The 13,790-nt window shown below is 31.9% G+C and overlaps 2 long non-coding RNA genes across 3 annotated transcripts; one reads left to right on the top strand and one right to left on the bottom strand.

The window, feature by feature from the left end:
- Positions 1-2,327: 2,327 nt before the first annotated feature.
- LOC106356201 lies at positions 2,328-4,237 on the bottom strand. Of its 2 annotated transcripts, none has more exons than XR_001272010.3 (8): positions 3,924-4,237; positions 3,787-3,829; positions 3,512-3,608; positions 3,331-3,386; positions 3,149-3,240; positions 2,883-3,056; positions 2,676-2,749; positions 2,328-2,615 (listed from the first exon to the last, which is right to left on the bottom strand). It is a non-coding gene; the product is annotated as an uncharacterized LOC106356201 (long non-coding RNA). The 2 variants fall into 2 exon arrangements; XR_001272008.3 differs by having other exon boundaries at positions 3,703-3,829; positions 3,924-4,236.
- A 6,433-nt stretch (positions 4,238-10,670) lies between these two features.
- Positions 10,671-12,859, top strand: LOC125582072. Its single transcript, XR_007319919.1, has 2 exons — positions 10,671-12,306; positions 12,404-12,859. It is a non-coding gene; the product is annotated as an uncharacterized LOC125582072 (long non-coding RNA).
- The last annotated feature ends 931 nt before the right edge of the window (positions 12,860-13,790 follow it).

Here is a 13,790-nt window from a genome sequence, read left to right as displayed (position 1 = left end):
CGGGCTTGGGCTTACATATCTTAGGCCTGAGATATTGCGGATCTTGCGGGTTGGTCAATTTCGGGTATGGGCCAATGCGGGGCGGGTCGACGCGGGTTTGCGGGACATTCGAGACCCGCGTGTCTTCTTCACCAGAGACATTTGCGTTCTGTTCACCGGCCGAAAAAGATGAGAAATGGCGACTGTGAGGGAAATTTTGGACCTTCTCTTCCACTCGTTGACAAAGGTCACCACCGGGCCTTATCTTCTTCATCGGTACCTTTTCTTCATCTTTGGTCTACAACCGTACTTCTTTTCGTAGAGAGCACCACCGGAGCTTCTCTTCTTCCTCGATCTACTACCATAGCTTCTCTTCTTCCTCGTTCTTCTTCCTCCATCTACCACTGTAGCTTCACCTCTTCCTCGATCTACCACCATCTACCATCTACACAGGTATATGATTTCTTCATCTCGGTAGACACGAGTTAAAGTTAAATCTTTGCATGTTATTTATATCACTCGCCATTCTATACTGTAATTAGATTAAAAATTTACAATCTGCTACTAAGTTACAGTATTGAGTTCAAGAGTTCGTTTGCTTTGTTTGACTTGACTAGTTGACTTGAAACATGATGGTTGTAGACTTTAGTGACAAGAAGTTATCAGTTTTTTTTTATTATTTATGAGATGTTTTGTTTGAAACTTTGATTGTTTTAAAGTTTTACTATTAATTGTCATTGGTATCAGATTGATTCAATATTACACTTTCAATCTTTAGTAGAGAAACCAAAGAAAGCGTGTACGCTAATATCATGTCTCATCTATCTTGTTTATCATCAACAGTGTCTTCTTCATTGTCAGTGATCTTCCTCGGACTGCCTTGATTCTCTTCCCAATCGAAAGAAATCAAAGAACGTTCGGAGAAGTTTCTTTTTTCCTCCTCCTCGTACTCTCTGTACCACTCTGTGATTCTTCGTGGGCTTGTTGGTGCGCTTAAGAAGCAGCTAATGAATTTTCTTTGCGAAGATGGAGCAGTTAAGCTCATCACTTCCATTCTTCTTTTTTTGTCTTTTTGAGAACTGTTTGATTTGTGAAGAGTTATGAGATGTCTCAAGGTCAATGAGAAGAAGAAAACTAATGAGGACTGCATTTTCACTACCCGCGGGCCGGACCGCAAAATCCTATGTAGCAAGCGGGGCGGGTTTGGGTAGAGGTTTAGGAACCGCGGGTTACGGCGGGCTGACCCGCAAAGATCCGCCAGAGATAGAGACCGCAGCGGGGTGGGCCACGGCGGGGCGGGTTGTCCCAATTGCCATTCCTAGGTACTAATTCTTATTGTTGTCATTTTTTTTTTTCTGAAATGGTTAATCTGAACTTTTTCATTTATATATATTGAATATAAAATTTGTGTATAACTTTGAATGTCTTATTTACTATTTAGTTTAGCCATATTTTTGTAAATGTGTTGATTTTAAAGTTTTATTATTTTGTTTTATTTTATCATGCCTTTTAACTTTGTAAGAATAATTTGCTATTTTCAGCCCAAATTTAATTAATTAAATTTATGGTGAATATGTATATATATTATATTTAATATTTTGTAATGTATACAATATATATATATATTAAATGTATTTTCTTTAACGTAAAATTTTGGAAAGGAATGATTAATACTCTTAATTACTATATTCATTTCTGAAAAGTGTTACTTATTTAAATTTGTGACAGTAGTAAAATACATCCAATGAAGAGTAATAATAGTGGTGTTCTACAAAAAGAAATGAGTAATAGTTTTAATAACTTTTGCTTGTGGTTTTTCTTTTTATTTGGTTACCAAAAGTCCAAAACATGTTCTCTTTAATGAGAATTCAGCTAAGACAGTTTTTTTTGTTGGTATATGTGGATTTTCATGGAACTTATCAACATCAATATATTTTTTTTTTTACAAAAATGAGTTTAACTTAATATTATGTAGTAAATGTAATCTAATGAGTTTTTCCATGTTGTAATTATTTTGAAGATACCTAACTAATGATAGGCATGAGAATTAAAAATTCATATCAATTAATCATATATACTTTTTTTTGTCAACAGTTAATCATATATACAAAAAGATGATTATCAGTTTATAAAAATCTGGGATTTGTTTGATGATAGCCACTAAGGTTCTTAAGGAAACGAAACTTGATCAAGATCACACTCTAATGTTACACTTACTCCCTTGCCATCCATGTCTTAACATGAAGAACCAAGAGTAAAAATGTAACCTTGCAGTGTATCGTAATGCCTATGACTTCTTCAACACTTGGTGTCTGATAATCATTTGCGCTTGCTTAAGGACAAACACAAAAACTAACCCACGTTGCCTTTATTTATCGTTATTCAATTATAAATAATGCATACAACAACATATATCACCATAACCTGGTATTTTGATACTTTGTTATTTCGTTATTCTAAGGTTCTCAAGAAAAAAGAAGGAGAATGGGGTCAGCCTCAACGACGTAACTTGTTCCTGTGCCATTCATACTGCGCATACATCCATTATCGGGATTATAGCATGTCCAAAGCTTGCTTCTCTGTGGCAGAGTACTTGGGCTGAGGCTCAGTCATTCTACAGAAATCCTATCACATATCTAAAATCTAATCAAAAAGGTTGTTTGCAATGATCATAAGTCCTTTATTATATAGCTTACTTGGAGCAAATCCTTCAATGTTTCCTCCATCAGCGATCGTGATATAGACAGGAGCAGATTGATCTTTTAGTGGTCTGGAAATGACATTAACCACAGGTGTCTGCTATGTTAGATATGCATTCATGGTTTCGCAGAAGCTCAAAAAGTTGTCATAATCTGTAGTTTAAAAGGAGGCATAATGAGCTAAAGTTTTGTGTTCTTACTGACCTCTCGTATGCGTGGACTTGACTTGAGAAAAAAACATCTACTTTGTTATTGGCGACCCACGGGTCATACATGACTCTCATGGTTTCACCTTACATTAAGGGTAATCGTACCATGGTGATTGAGAACAATCAACCATGTAGTTTTTGTTATGTTAACGTTTGGGAACTACTCTAGCTGCAACCAAATTAGGATTAACATTAGAAGGCACAATAACCCGTGGCTCCACACCAGACATAAAGTTAGAATAAAACGTAAGAATCATTAACCTGGCCAATTGCTTTCTCCCCCATTAACCTCCAGGTTCTGACCACGTCTGATAGATTCATCTACTAAGGGAATATTAGCAATCTCATGTACGCTAGAAGCAGTTCAATAAATCTTTAAAGTTAGTAAAGTATTCCTGAAAAGATAATTTGATAGTTCTCTCTTTATCAATGTTGATTTATACCTTGACTTTTTCAATGATGACCAAGAGAACTGCAACACCTGAGATAGTTCTGTACTCTACACAATTAAAAAAATTCTCAAATAAGTCTTTTACAGAAAACAATTGATATGTGATCAACTAACGTTTTAGAGAGACTGTGTTTCATGATCGGTATCTACAGATCAAAATCAAATCAACATACCCATTCCGATCACGGGAACTCCTCCATCCATGTTGATACCAGCCACAACCATTGTTACTGTCACAGATCGAAATTAAATCAAACTGCTCCCCAATCTCTGTGAACAAAAAGGAATCACAACCCGAGTTATGAATAAACATATCGATATCTAAAATGAAACTAAATCAATTGAGAATTCGATGACCACACACAACGTTCAAGCCCATGAAAGTGAGGAAGAGAGATCGCGAGGAGGAACATCCGTGACCAGAATACAAATCTAGGAACAGAATAACCTTAGAATCGAGGAGAAGCATATCCACGCCCATCAGCTTGCCACTGGAAGACGATTGATGAGTTAGCCATTATACTTCAAATATTTGTTGGTGTTATCACGAACGGAGAGGATGATGTTCAAGGTATTAAGACTGACCTTTTTATAGGTGTAGATACACCGCGCACCAGGAGGAGAAGCAGCATTGAATGTGAAATCGTGATTGAAGTCTTCGATGGAGTTAAGACTTTTGTTAAAGACGATGAATCAACACCTCGTACCGTTTCGGAAGATTAGAACCGAAGATGAAACGACGCAATCATAGCTTCTTCTTTTTTTCTTTGAAACAACGCAATCATAGCTTCACACAGATTATACATGACGATTCGTCTCACTCAACATCCCAAAACTCCATTGGTGTAGATCTGCAGACATTGATGCAAAAGATGAAATATTTATTTTGACGATAAAGTACCACTCTATCAGGCTGGTTTTCGGTATTAGCAAAACTTGATGATAAAAGCCCATAAATTTTAGGAGAAGCCCATTTGAAACGAAACTAAACGCAAGAAATCTCGTACAGGAAAAGCCCATCCAATCCCCCTCGCAAGAAGTCACTTTAGTGATTTCGGCTGAAGTGGCACTCATATAGAGCTTCTCAGGAAAAATGTTATAATTCTATTGGCTGGTTTTTTTGAATTTTTCTTTTTCATTTATTTTAATCAATCGCTTATGTAGACAAGCCCAAAACTATTGTCGATTTCGTTAAGCCCATATATAGCTAGGGGATAATAATTATCGATTTAGTTTAGCCTTGGTACCTGTTCGGGTTCGGGTCTGGTATTTCGGATTTTCGGGTATTTTGGTATAGAGGTGTAGAACCCGTTCGGGTATTTCTGTACTTCGGGTCGGGTTCGGATATTTTTAGTTCGGATTCGGTTATTTCGAATCTGGTTCGGATATTTAGATTTTGAAAAAAAAAATTAAAATTTTTATTTCTCAAGTTTCTTATATTTAAAAATATAACTTTCAGTTAACTATTTTTTTTTTATTTTTAATAGATTGAATAGTTAATAGATTTGGACATAACATTTTAAAACTAAAAAGGCATTAATTTAGTTATTTTTTTAATTTCGGATGTAACTTTTTGTTAATTTTTTAAATAAAAAACTTGACATACATTTTAAGTGAGTAGCAAATCATTTTTTTCATAATTGTATGTATATCATATGAACTTAAAGTATGTGTAGTATCAATATAAATATTTTATATAAAATGAGAGATGTAAACTAGAAATATAAGGTTAATTTTCATAATTGTATGTATATCATATAAACTTAAAGTATGTGTAGTATCAATATAAATATTTTATATAAAATGAGAGATGTAAACTAGAAATATAAGGTTAATTATACATATGTTCGATTATCTTCAGATATCCATTCGGGTTCGGGTATTATCCGTTCGGGTTCGGGTATCCAATCTCTCCTTATTCAATACCCGTTCGGGTATTTTGCTACTTCGGTTCGGATTTCAGTTCGGGTTTTTCGGATCGGGTTCGGGTGCCACTTCGGATATCGGGTAAAGTGCCCACCCCTACTAATTAGGTTGTTTGTTTTTAATAACTTACCTTTCTAATATGGATTACTTGCGCAAGTTGAAATCATTAAATATGCAAATAACTTATTGACAAAATTTGTTTTTAATAACTTATTTTTCTAATATAGATTACTTGCGCAAGTTGAAATCATTAAATATGCAAATCACTTATTCACAATATGGATTACTTGCGCAAGTTGAAATCATTAAATTTTATCGATTTAGTTTACCCTTGGGCAAGATTTAGAATTAAGACAAATATTAAAAACTTTCCTTATTATTCAAACGGTAAACTTGCGCATGTTGATATCATATTTATTATATTGCTTACAAAATATTTTAATGTTTCTAATTAGATTGTTTGTTTTTAATAACTTACCTTTCTAATATGGATTACTTGCGCAAGTTAAAATCATATCATATGCAAATCATTTTTTGACAATACACATTTAATATCTTTCTTTAAACGATTTTATTATTTATCGTGCAAAATATTAAAATCATTAATATGAGAATAAATCGACTGTATATATATAGGAGACACCCAAGGTCTTAAAATACAAACATTCTCTTTTCATTCTTTAAAGTATTATTCACAAATCTCTCCTCTCATACTATTAAGGTATTACGACAATGCTGCTTGTGTGCTAAGAAAAATGTGTTTAGACGCAAAGGCTCCTCATCTTTAGAACCCTGAACTCAACTCTTTGTGTCTTGTCTCCAAAAAGCATCTCTGGTCTATCTTTTCCATGTGTTGAATACTGGTAACGACAATATGGTCTTCCTTTTTTTATATGTAGACCAGGTCGTGATAGTGATAGTGATCCAGAAAACCTTGATTGAACATGCTTAGAAGCTTCGCCAAGTTAAAGCAGTTCTTGAAGAGGTTCTTTAGTATTTTCTCTCTCTTTGTTGAATATTGTCCGGGAAAGTATTACATAGTATCATTTAGTAATATTATCTTATATCATTTTTGTTGTTGAATATACTATCTTATAAGTAAGCTAGCATTATGCATTTTTTATTTAATTCATGGGGTCATTTTCTCACAGCAGAGAACCTTTTGGAATGGCGCAGGGAGGAAATTTCTCAGGGATATACATGAAAGTTCGACTGAAGCCGCTGAAGTGGGATGGTGAAGGCGAAGAATAAAGACTTGTACAGTCCCTTATGATTCTTAAATACGGCGGTGTTCTAACTCACGCTGGTAGAAAACAGGTGTTTACATACTTTACCATTTAATTTGTCATTGTTATATATATATATATATATATATATATATGTTTTCCAAATATAGAAGAATTGTTTAACTTATTGACGTTTAACATCACTTGCCATATAATCTAACGAATATTACAAATAACAATTTATGGAAACTATTCTCGAAATTATTGAAAGACTAATAATGTTTTATTTATTACTTTTAATATTTATAACCTATAAAATAAAATGAACGAAATTTTATATAAGATAATTATAATAGTTTTATCCTCTACTTGATGAACTGTGTTCGAATATAATTATATAATAACTATTTTAAATATTACAAAATCCAAAAATGTTTATTAATATTATTTTTAAATTATTTATCGTTGTTTAAATAATAAATTTATCATAATTTAAAAATAATTTATAAAATGCTTACAAAATGCAAGGCAAAGTTGCACTTTCAAGAGTTAAGTCGAGATCTGGATTAAAAATCCTAATAACTGGTAAAGAAGGGAAGCCGAAGACAAAAACATTGAATGCTGTCTACAAACAAATTTTTCAGAATATTTCGTAGTCACGGTACGTAATTTTAATCTATTTTTTCAAATACAAATTTTAAAATATATAAATTGTTACAATTATTTATTTTTTGTATTTGCCAGATGGGTTGTGATGAGTTAGGAGACCGATGACGGTATGCCAATTTAATATTATTTCATGTTCAATAAAATTTATAAATTTATAAATCTATCAAATAATGTTAACCCGTCAAATTGCTTACAAAATTTATTTAATTTTTTGCACGTTTCTAATTGAATTTGCTTTCTTTATCGAGAAATGTACTTCATAATTTATATTATTTATGGATAATATTTTGATTTTTTTATATTTTCTTTTAATATGTCTACATAAATGTTTGTTTATTATTTATGGAAAAATAATATTATTCACCTAAATAAAGAATTACGACACATATACAATCCTCCTATACATTAAAAGAGAAGTCACTTTACTGATTTCTGCTGACATGTCATTAAAATAGAGCTTCTTAGAAAAATTGTTATAATTCTATTGGTCGATTTTATTGAATTTTATTTTCCATTTATTTTAATCAATCGCTTATGTAGACAAGCCCAAAACTATTTTCGATTTCATTAAGCCCATATATAGCTAGGGGATAATAATTATCGATTTAGTTTAGCATTGAGCAAGATTTAGAACTAAGACAAATATTAAAAACTTTCCTTATTATTCAAACAGTAAACTTGCGCATGTTGATATCATATTAATTACATTTGCTTAGAAAATATTATAATGTTTCTAATTAGTAGGGGTGGGCGTTCGGGTACCCGTTCGGATTCGGGTCGGGTATTTTGGATTTTCGAGTATTTCGGTATAGAGGTGTAGAACCCGTTTGGGTATTTCTGTACTTCGGGTCGGGTTCGGGTATTTTTAGTTTGGATTCGGTTATTTCAGATCGGGTTCGGATATTTAGATTTTGAAAAAAAAATTAAAATTTTCATTTCTCAAGTTTCTTATATTTAAAAATATAACTTTCAGTTAACTATTTTTTTATTTTTAATAGATTGAATGGTTATAGATTTAGACATAAAAATTTAAAACTAAAAAGGCATTAATTTAGTTATTTTTTAAAAAAAATTGAATGTAATTTTTTGTTAATTTTTTAAATAAAAAACTTGACATGCATTTTCGGATCGGGTTCGGGTGCCACTTCGGATATCGGGTAAAGTGCCCATCCCTACTAATTAGGTTGTTTGTTTTTAATAACTTACATTTCTAATATGGATTACTTGTGCAAGTTGAAATCATTAAATATGCAAATAACTTATTGACAAAATTTGTTTTTAATAACTTACATTTCTAATATATATGGATTACTTGCGCAAGTTGAAATCATTAAATATCCAAATCACTTATTTACAATATGGATTACTTGCGCAAGTTGAAATCATTAAATATTATCGATTTAGTTTACCCTTGGGCAAGATTTAGAATTAAGACAAATATTAAAAACTTTCCTTATTATTCAAACGGTAAACTTGCGCATGTTGATATCATATTTATTACATTGCTTACAAAATATTTTAATGTTTCTAATTATGTTGTTTGTTTTTAATAACTTACCTTTCTAATATGGATTACTTGCGCAAGTTAAAATCATATCATATGCAAATCATTTTTTGACAATACACATTTAATATCTTTCTTTAAACAATTTCATTATTTATTGTGCAAAATATTGTGCGTCATTAATATGAGAAATAAATCGACTGTATATATATATGAGACACCCAAGGTTTTAAAATACAAACATTCTCTTTTCATTCTTTAAAGTATTATTCACAAATCTCTCCTCTCATACTATTAAGGTATTACGACGATGCTGCTTGTGTGCTAAGAAAAATGTGTTTAGATGCAAAGGCTCCTCATCTTTCATCGACTGTGCCACCCACTTTGTCTTGGAAGTATTATATGCTACTTGATGAATCGACTCTGCCACCCACTTTCATCGACTCTGCCACCCACTTTACCTTGGAAGTATTATAGAAAGATTAATAATGTTTTATTTATTACTTTTAATATTTATAAACTATAAAATACAATGAACAAAATTTTATATAAGATAATTATAATAGTTTTATACTCTACTTGATGAATTGTGTTCGAATATAATTATATAATAACTATTTTAAATATTACAAAATCCAAAAATGTTTATTAATATTATTTTTAAATTATTTATCGTTGTTTAAAGAATAAATTTATCATAATTTTAAAATAATTTATAAAATGCTTACAAAATGCAAGGCAAAGTTGCACTTTCAAGAGTTAAGTCGAGATCTGGATTAAAAATCCTAATAACTGGTAAAGAAGGGAAGCCGGAGACAAAAATATTGAATGTTGTCTGCAAACAAGTTTTTCAGAATATTTCGTAGTCACGGTACGTAATTTTAATCTACTTTTTTTTTTCAAATACAAATTTTAAAATGAATAAACTGTTGCAATTATTTATTTTTTGTATTTGCTAGATGGATTGTGATGAGTTAGGAGACCGATGACGGTATGTCAATTTAATATTATTTCATGTTCAATAAAATATAGAAATTTATAAATCTATCAAATAATGTTAACTCGTCAAATTGCTTACAAAATTTATTTAATTTTTTGCAAGTTTCTAATTGAATTTGCTTTTTTATCGAAAAATGTACTTCATAATTTATATTATTTATGGATAATATTTTGATTTTTATTATATTTTCTTTTAATATGTCTACATGAATGTTTGTTTATTATTTATGGAAAAATAATATTATTCACCTAAAATAAAGAATTACGAAACATATACAATACAATTCTAATTAATGATAATATAAAATCTGTTACTTCTAAAACTATACACTATTTATTCCATTTTTTGAATGAAAGTATCTTCGTAAACACACAAAATATTTTGTGACGTTGCAATTATACATACACACAATATTTGCCTCTTCATACTGACGTTACTGTGTTCCCTCTCGTGAGGTACGGGCCGAGAGAGAACACAGGGTGCGCACCGATCATGTTCTTATGTCCGCACAGGGTGCGGGCCGGTCACCTGGTTTCCAATTAAACGAAGTGATGCCTTTTGGCTTGCGGGACACGTGTCGCGACAACTTCCAATTTTCTGACGTCACGATGAGGTGTCGCTATGAGGAGTGAATAAACAGTACTTTATAATAATAGATATATATATATATATATATATAGATCAGAGATAAAAAAAAATTATTTTACCATAAAAAATTCAAAAAGATATAATGATTTATTTTGTATTGTTTATTTCTGTTATTTTTTTGTGAAAATAAAAATCATGTATAGCATGAGCTACTGTAATGTACGTGTACATCGAACAATATGTTGGAATAGACGCTAACTTTGACATGGTTAAAAGAATTAATTTAAAGTAAAGATAATTATTCTCTTTTTCATATTATTAATATTTATATCCGGTTTGTTATTATTTTAAGTATCATTTTATATTTTAAATGTATATATTTGTTAAAAAAATTAAAATATACTTATAAGGAAGGAGTGGTTGTCCATATCATTAAAAAAATATCGTCCCATAGAAGCTCTTTATTTTGCCACGTCCGATAAGCTTTAGACAAGATTTAAATATATTTACGGCCCAGTTCAATATCACTAGAGAAAGCCCTATTATCCAAATATCGTCGATCGGACTCTATCCATCCACTTCTTCTTCTCCACGTCAGATGAAATATTCAAGCCAATGACATTAATACACATCAGCAAGAAACAAATTGTTGCATAGGACACGACAATTCTTCCTTATTATATCACGAAGCTCTTCATCTCCTATCAAAACTGTTTCATATACAATAAATTTGCGTGAACCAATTCAACATAACGTATGCCTTTTCGATTCTTCTTTCTAATTTATTTATTAGTGTTGATTTAAAGATGCTCCGAGTGATGGCGGTGAAGCTCATTTCCAAATCGCAACTGTTGGGTATCAACAATTGGAAGTCAAGGTGGTATTTATAATCTTCCATCTTCTCTTCTGTATTTCTCGGCTATACTCAGCTAGCTATTCAAAACACCTCGGTTAGACTTTGTTCTTCGTATATTTGCTTCAATAGTTTGAAATAATGACATAAGCTCTGTTCGTTTCTCTAACGCTGACGCGGCGTTAAGCGACCAAAAAATACAAACAAAACAGAGAAATTTAATTGCAGCGTCATTATGAAGTTGCCGCCGGCGACTCTCAGCTACTGATTTTCTGTGTTTTCATCGTCGCCATCGTCGCCGTGAATATTAGCGGCTCCAATACATGTGCTGACCTGTGGATCGCGTCATAAATCCTTGTCTTTTAACTCTCTATTGTAATTTCTTGCTGACTTGGCATCTAAAATCCTTTTATATTTTATTGCCGCTTGACGCTGACGCTGCGTCTCCAAAAAGAACAGGGCCATAATGTTTCTTGAAGTGGATGGACTCTCCTTTATTTGCTGTACATCTACTGTAGTTTAAGGAACACGAAGGTCAAACTAATGGTGAATATGGAAGTTTGATAAAGAATAATTAGTTAATCAGTAACTTCATAGTCTTTTTTTAGTATTACATTAGTTGGTGGAACTCTTTCGTGGAAGCCCCTTATGACTTTGGTGGAGTCTTTCGCTGCACAACAAATGATTAGCAGATCGATTATGGAAAAGTCGTCTCTTCAACACTCCTCTTTGTGAACAAATATGTATTTCTTTTAATCCTTCACATGTTTAACTTGCCTGTGTTTTGGGTTGGATTCTGTATTGGTCTAGCAGCAATGTTGTCTTCTTGGCTGCATTAGATTTATACTACTGTTAACTGAATTTGACATATACTGGTGTTTGATCGTGACAGGGAAATCGAGCAAATGTAGAAATTCAGTTTGCAGATTACATACACTCTGCTTTTGACCAAGTTAGTTTTCCCATCTTAAAAAAAAATAATCTGATTTCAACCGTTTAGTTTGTGAATCATAGATTCTTAGTGAAACAAAAATGAGCAAGTATGTAATATAAAAATGTACAAGAATATGGTCAGTCAGAAAATGTTTCTTCACATCATCTCTCTTAGCTTACGCTTTGCAAGAAATTACTTCTACTATCTTGGTCGCTCTGTTATCACTGAAGAAAGCTGGAGCGATGAACAACTGTGCATCAACAATAAGGTCAAATAAAATCAAAACTTTCATCTTTCAAATTATCTAATATATGACAACGCTTTGGATCCACCGTAATTAATATCCTTTGGCATTTATTCCATAGCTTTGGTATGCACTTTGAAAACTGAAAGCCGAGAAAGTTGCGTGAAGAACATCAAATACAAAAGGACTAAAGCTTGCCTCTATGACCAGACCAACTCTTATCACTGGTCATGACTTCTTCCATCTTCCATCTTCCTTCCCCTTCAACCTTGTCTCATCTCAAAGTTAAACCTTACTTTTGCATGTAAAAACCTTAATCTTTGGATGGAGACTGATCATGAGGAAGCTTCATATGCTTCTGAAACTGCACAAAAAAAGGAAATCTAAGGGATTTTGACATTCAAGGGAAAAGCCGGTCAATATGCTTTTCATTCATTATTTGTCTCTGTTGGAGTCTGTTTTTCATGTTCTATAAGCCAAAGTTAACATTCGTTTTGATCTCCACATTGTTTTACCCATAAAATTATCATACATATATGTAATTTTTGTTTATTATATTTGCATAGTTATACTCTGACTTTGCATCTTCTGCAACAATTAGAGTAACTGAAAAAATAACAGTCGTCTCCATCAACGGCAGAGAGAGATAAAGAAAAGCAGAGGAATATAGAAACCATAGCTTATTATACTTGAGATCTTTAAGAGTGTGATCATACAGAGTTAGAGAAGAGAAGTACATAAGCGTTGCTGATCTTTCTCATCCACCATTTAGTAATAGAGGATATATTTGAGTTCCATAGATGATAAAATAACATTTCTTAGTTAAAACTATTGAATCGCCTTATGTCACATGTATTCAACCTATGTCATTAGACTAACTTTATAAGGCGGTTTCCCTATTTTCAGGGTAGTTAATTTCCTTTTGGTCAACAAACAAGAAGATAACTAATCAAAAGTGAGCTAAAAAAAAACTAATCAAAAGTGAGAAAACAAATTATCATAATTAATTAAATTTAGTTAAAATGATATATATCAAATTTTAATGGATCAATTATTGGTGTATTGCATTTTTAGAACCTTTATGCATCAAGAAAAATTACATGAATCAAGATAGCTAATCAAAATTTTCATAAATGAAGCAATGTTTATTTTACGTATACTTTAGCTTTGAAATTGTTTTATAATTCACATCCCGTCCATTGGACGGGCCGACCCTAGTTAGTTATAACATCATGTGTTATATTATACTACGATGTAGGCCTCAGACTTTTATCTGAGATCCGGATTCGATCCGAGATTCGATCCGAAAATCCGGATATCCGAAGGGGCCGAATCCGGATCCGGATAGTAAAATGTTGGATCCGTCAAAGCCGGATCCGGATCCGGATATCTTGAGTTTTTAGTCTGGATATCCGGATCTGTAAGTTTTATTAATAACTATTTCAAAAATAGTAATATCTTTATATAAAAACTAATTTTATTTAATATATTTTCATTTTTATACTGGT

The sequence above is a fragment of the Brassica napus genome, chromosome C2 (genome assembly GCF_020379485.1).
Source record: "Brassica napus cultivar Da-Ae chromosome C2, Da-Ae, whole genome shotgun sequence".
Taxonomy (NCBI): Eukaryota; Viridiplantae; Streptophyta; class Magnoliopsida; order Brassicales; family Brassicaceae; genus Brassica; species Brassica napus.
The sequence above is the reverse complement of the archived record's forward strand: the minus strand, read 5'-3'. Positions and strand labels throughout refer to the sequence as shown.